Source organism: Terrapene carolina, unplaced genomic scaffold (genome assembly GCF_002925995.2).
Source record: "Terrapene carolina triunguis isolate 2854851 unplaced genomic scaffold, T_m_triunguis-2.0 Scaffold193, whole genome shotgun sequence".
Taxonomy (NCBI): domain Eukaryota; kingdom Metazoa; phylum Chordata; order Testudines; family Emydidae; genus Terrapene; species Terrapene triunguis.
Genome location: NW_020664544.1, coordinates 481,077 through 487,221, shown reverse-complemented (window position 1 = coordinate 487,221; position 6,145 = coordinate 481,077). Strand labels below are relative to the sequence as shown.

The following is a 6,145-nucleotide window of genomic DNA, read 5'->3' as shown; positions in this document are numbered from 1 at the left end:
AATAATGATTTGCTCACGGTCCTAGGATCATTCTGGGTTTTCTCCAGCAAGTAACTTGCATTGATTTCTAAACACATGCTGATATCATATCATTAAAATAAAATAAACCAGGTGTTTCCGGGTAGAGATCACTGATTTTTCTAAAATGTTCTGTAAACTAGGGCTAGGTCTGCACTACCCGCCTGAATCGGCGGGTAGAAATCGACCTCTCGGGGATCGAATTATCGCGTCTCGTCGGGACGCGACAATCGATCCCCGAATCGACGCTCTTACTCCACCAGCGGCGGTGGGAGTAAGCGCCGTCGACGGGAAGCTGCGGAGGTCGATTTTGCCACCGTCCTTACAGCGGGGTAAGTCGGCTGCGATACGTCGAATAGCGTAGCTGAATTTGCGTATCTTAAATCGACCCCCCCCCTGTAGTGAAGACGTAGCCTAGGACAGTTGGTGCTTATTGTGAAATGCTTAGTACTAGCCATAGTGCTGGCAGACACTTCAGGTTCCCCAACATGACTTCAGTTCTACCCCTTTCTGATGGCTCTTCATACACAGTTTTTGTATGTAGGGTGATGAAATGTACAACCACATATAAAGGGTGGCTGTACCTGGTCCCTGCCCCAAAGAGCATAATTTGAGGGGTGATCCTCCTGTTGACTTCAGTAGGGTAGGACATGGTAACCTTGATTCATTTGGAACGTGAGTCGACACTTCAATCCATCTTTGAATTTAAAGGGTTCTCTTTTCTTTAAGCAGCCTACAACTACAGAAGAGCAAACTGCCACTCTCCTAGCCAATCTGTGTGAGATGGGATTCTGTGACAGGCAGTTAAACCTGAGACTGCTGAAGAAACACAACTATAACACAGTGCAAGTAGTTACCGAATTGCTTCAGATCAATAACAATGACTGGTACAGCAGCAGATATTGACTCCTCCGTATTTGACCAGACTGTTATTAAACACCACAGCAGCAGACTACTCCCAGGCTTCCTTCGGTTTTGGGGTTGAGGGATAGAAGCACTTCATTTCCGCTTTTCTTGAATTCTTGATTTGTTCCTTCACAGAAATCTCAAACGCACCACCCGCGTCTCAGAATCTTATGAATCCAAGACCAGAATTTTAACTTTGCTTTAGACACTGGATAGATAGTTGAATAACTTTTAAATCTGATTTGATACTAAATCTCTTGTATCTAGGAGATCAGTAGAATTATTTTAAACTTCTCCAACACAAGTGACAACTTCCTCTTTTACTGTGTAAGTTGTTTTTAGGCAGTTGGGAGATTTTGTTTTGCTGACCTCAGCATGAACAAACATTGGGAAGAGGGGCCAGACACTGCTGTGAAATGTAGTCTCACCTAATCTTCAAGATCTGCACACCGCTAGCAGGTTGCCACTTCTGCTGAGACTTTTTTTAAAGTAATCGACATTTCTAGTGCATGATAGAAGTACTAATAGATTAAAAATACATCCTAAGCACTCTTTTTTTTTAAAAAAAGAAAGAAAAGGAAGGGGGTGCTCACATGAAAGACACCTAAAAAAACCCACGATTAAAATGTATTTTAAAATACTGAAAGTATAACCAATGTTCATTTAAATGTACTTAATGAAGGTCAGGAATTTCATTGTTTAATTTCATTGTAGATAGAATGAAGCATGAGAATTAATTCACCAGCAGCTTCTGAACAGTATCTGTAATGGTGAATAGTACAAAATGTATTTCTTCAGCAAAGAAACAAAAAGTCACATAGCCTACATAAGAGATTTTCCTAAAAGGGGAATAGAACTGTAGGAAAAAGTCCACCTATGAATCCTTAGGGACCTTTTGCAAAGGATGAAGGTTTGACACTTACTTTTTCCAAATCACTGTAGTGCAAACCTTCTGTTTTAGTGATAAAGAACTGAAGAATGTGATAGGTCAGGCCTATATGGGGGTGTGAATTCTAGTTATGTTTGGGAATGTGAGTGGGAGTGAGAGGTAGGATTTGGTTGACTTCTGGTTTTACAAAAAGCATTAACTCCAGCAGCATTAACTACCCAGTCTCTTGATGAATCAGGTTATACTGTGTAACAATTACAGTATATTGTATACAGTTATACTGTATGATACAATGCCATTGCGGCTTATGTGCAGTATTTGAGAGAGATGAAAACCTGAGAAAATAATTCCCCTTGAAACCTGTCAGGGCTAGGGTTTGATTCTTGGGAATGACAAGAAACCATCAGTATCCACTGCTGTGCAGTAGTGTGCCGGTACTTTGTAACTTGGAACCCAGCCATTTGGATTTGACGGCAGTGTTGACTACATTCTTATTTTGAATCTGTCATGGTTTAAGTGAATTTTTTTCCTTGCTACAGCAAAACTCAGACCATTGACAGTATTGAAAACATATTAAATTCTGATCTCTGCTGCTTCTATTTAAGGTGTTAATATTTTGACAGGATGTGGCTAAAGAGTCCAAAGCAGTATCAGTATTGTGATTGACTATATAATAATCATTAGCCGTACAAATATAAATTAGATTCTATTAAATAAAGTATTAAAAGAAAATATGTATCGGATACAATTTTGTTGTTTAAAACCTATTTTTATAGAAGATGCAAGATAACAAATTGTTAAACATTTATTTTGAAATACAGTGAGACTATTTTGCAGTGTGTTTTTCCCCAGTACATTTCTATCTGCTGTGGACCAATTCTAGATAATTCCTCACTTGATAAAACTGCAGTTTAATACTTTTCCATCACCTACAGTCAGTGGCGTAGCCAGGTGGAGGGAACAGGGAGAGCATCAAAAAAGAAGGCGCCACCCGCTGCTGTGCTTTTACTGACGGGACGGTGCTTTTACTCACCCGGCGGCGCTCCGGGTCTTCGGCGGCGGGACCTTCACTCGCTCCGCGGGCCTTCGGCGGCATTTCCTTCAGTGCCGCCGAAGACACCTGGAGTGAGTGAGGGCGTGCCGCCGAAGCGCTGCTGGGTGAGTAAAAATTAAACCCAAGATGCTCAGTGGGGGAGCGGCCGCTGCCCCGCTCCCCCCCAGCTACGCTACTGCCTACAGTATGTGTGCAAACTGTATGTGTAGTGTTGTAGCTCAAGCTTACAGAGAATGAAATGGTGAGGATGAAGTTCATGCTGGTAAGCATCTTACTTTGAAATGGATTGTTCAACAAGAAAAACTTTTTGCTCAATACATACCTTCATACTGAGAGTGGGTGGTTTTTGTTTTGTTTTGTTTTTTTTGGTTCCTTTTTAAACAACTTTCCATTTGAGCTACTTTAAGTAATTGTTAAACACTGAAAGATTTGCAAGTAACTCACTTCATTTGAGATTGAAACCTTTTCAAGTTTGCAAGACCTATTCTCTTTAGTTTCCCCCTCCATAATGCTTGGGTTAGTTTTACTGTTATAACTCTAAGCCATTCTCCTGTATCCTGATCGTTTTAGATAATGTATGCTTGGACTTAAGATATATTTCTGTTGGCTTTGTATATTTTGTTAATGGATGCATGATATAATTTATAATATATTCCATAGTGCAGATAAGGTCTTTGTATATTATTTAGAATAAGCACTTTAAAATCTTCAAATGTGATGTAAAAAAAAAAAATTAAAAAAAATCTTTGCCTCAGTCCTTATAATAAAATTCTTAACTATTTGTTGTTCATCAAACTCTTAAAGTGCACTTGGTAGCCTTGCAGTGATACCATGGGGGTGACCAGTACCATTTTAATATTATGAACTAGTAGGATACCTTGTCCTTTTTTTTTTTTTTTTCTTTCACTTAACTAGTGATTGATATCCCACTATGCAGATTACTTATCAAGAAACAAGTTCATTTACATTAGATAGCAGGGTTGAGAGCAGGAAGCAGGGAACAAAGCATCTGAACAATTCCAGTTTTGGCACAGCTTTGGTGAGGGCCCTTGTGCGATCCCTTTGACGGATAAGGGGAGAAATGCAGCAAGGGTAAATACAGATGGTGAGGTCACTTAACTCATGTTTCTACAGAGCTGCTGAGCATTGACTCTGCAGATGTAGTCTGTGCCAGACGTCTTCCTCCCAGCTGTGATTTAAGTGGCCATCTTGGTTCATTTCCTCATTCTGTTACTATTGTTCTGGTAGAAACTGGTGCTGCTTGACTTCTATCATAGTTCTGTTGAGCTGCAACCAGCGTCCAAAGGCGTGCTGAGGCCCTGAGCCAACCAAGTAAGAACAGCCACACACAGGCTATGACACAGCCTAAAACGTCCCACTGTTGTACAACCCTCTGCAATGCCATAGCTGGAGGCAGTGCTGGAGAATAAGAATGGTATAAACAGGACACCTTTATCTAATCCTAGATACTCAGCAATTCTTTACAGTAGTAGTGAGGGAGCTACAGCAGGGGATTAAAAGTCCTGTGTAGACAATGTTAAACACCAAAATAATGAAGTGTGATTGTGGCCCTAGCATAACCGTAGCTGTGCCTGCTGGATTACATTATCACATAATGGACCCAAATGTGCTGATCTACTCTATCATCCTTTTGTAGTGTTGGCAGGTAAAATCCCTTTGGTATTTATTTGTATTATTCCTTTCTATCTAATTACTGTTTCAACTTTCCTGAAACATTCTCCTCTCTCAGCCAGCATCAATCTTCCTATGACAGTGAAATTTTTGTGCAGTCTGCACCAAATCTGCCAGTGGTGGTAATATCAATGTTAAACCACCCTCTGCTACTGTACAGAATTCTGCATATAGGCATAAAGTTTCTTCTCTTTTCTGTTAAAGGGCACAGTTTGCTCCCTGGCAGTGGACTGATGAGGCTACAGGCTTGCTGCACACCTGCACAAAAACACCCCTGGTGTTGCTGTGGGAGTATGGCATGCTTCCCTACTCCTGCTCTCTGGTCCCAATCTCAGAAATACATTTCCACCTCCAAAGGGCCCACTTGATGGGTTAAACACTGGAATAGGGTTAAACGCTGGAATAAATTGCCTAGGGAGGCTGTGGAATCTCCATCTCTGGAGATATTTAAGAGTAGGTTAGATAAATGTCTATCAGGGATGGTCTAGACAGTATTTGGTCCTGCCATGAGGGCAGGGGACTGGACTCGATGACCTCTCGAGGTCCCTTCCAGTCCTAGAATCTATGAGGAAGTGGGTCATAGGTGTAAGGAAACTTCTGAAACCCACTAGTGGGCTGAGAGGGGCTGTAGAGCTGCTCTGTTCCTGCTGTGTAAAATCCAAGGGTGAGGCTGGGATTTCAAAGGGTGCTTAGATGCAAGGGCCAGATGTGCTGGAATTGAGGGTGCTGCCACACCCCCGGGGGGTTGAAGTAGTTTCCATTATATGCAGGGTTTACCGTTTGGTTCAATGGCTCTCAGCACCCCCACTGTCAACCTGTGGAACTCTTTGCCAGAGGATGTTGTGAAGGCCAAGACTATAACAGGGTTAAAAAAAGAACTAGATAAATTCCTGGAGGATACAGGGCTAGTAGCCAGGCTGGGCAGGGATGGTGTCCCTAGCCTCTGGGTGCCAGAAGCTGGGAATGGGCGACAGGGGATGGGTCACTTGGTGATTCCCTGTGCTGTTCATCCCCTCTGGGTGCCTGGCACTGGCCATGGCCGGAGGACAGGACCCTGGGCTGGATGGACCCTGGGTCTGACCCGGTCTGGCCGTTCTCTGAACAAACTGTTCCCGGGCCCCCGGCTGCGGCCGCGGGGAACCGGAACCCGCAGGCCCCGACCTGCCGGGCACAGACTGGCCCCGGGCCCGCGCGGTTCGGGGCCCCGCTCCCCAGGCCCTGGCCGGCGGGGCTCCCCGGGCCTGCGGCGCCGGGGCGGGGACCCACGGGCTGCACCTGCCGGCGGGGGCGGGGAGCCGGGGCGGGGCCGGCCCGCCCCCAGCCGGAGGCGCTTTTGGTTCCGCTTTGCCCCGGGCCCGAGCGGGCCTGGCTCGGCTGCTGCCGCCGCGGGCCTGGAGGAGCCGCCGCCGGGGTAAGAGACCGGGCCTGGCCCCTGGCCGGCCGCGGGGCGGGGGAGGATCCCGGGGGGACCTGAGCGGCCCGGCCGCCCCCCGGAAACTGGCCGCCCCTTGCCCTGGTTTCGCCTCCGTCCCCAACGTACCCCCGTCCCAGGCCCAGCCAGCCATGGGGGCCCTGCCCCGTGTGGG

General features: G+C 45.4%; 1 protein-coding gene across 2 annotated transcripts in view; it reads left to right on the top strand.

The window, feature by feature from the left end:
* Nucleotides 1-5,887: 5,887 nt before the first annotated feature.
* The window catches only part of TMEM106A (transmembrane protein 106A), a 13,212-nt gene continuing 12,954 nt past the window's right edge, over nt 5,888-6,145 (top strand). For both annotated transcript variants that reach the window (XM_024224337.3, XM_024224336.3), the window contains exon 1: nt 5,888-5,970. The gene's annotated coding sequence lies outside the window, so the exon portion shown is untranslated. The remainder of the gene's footprint in view (nt 5,971-6,145) is intronic.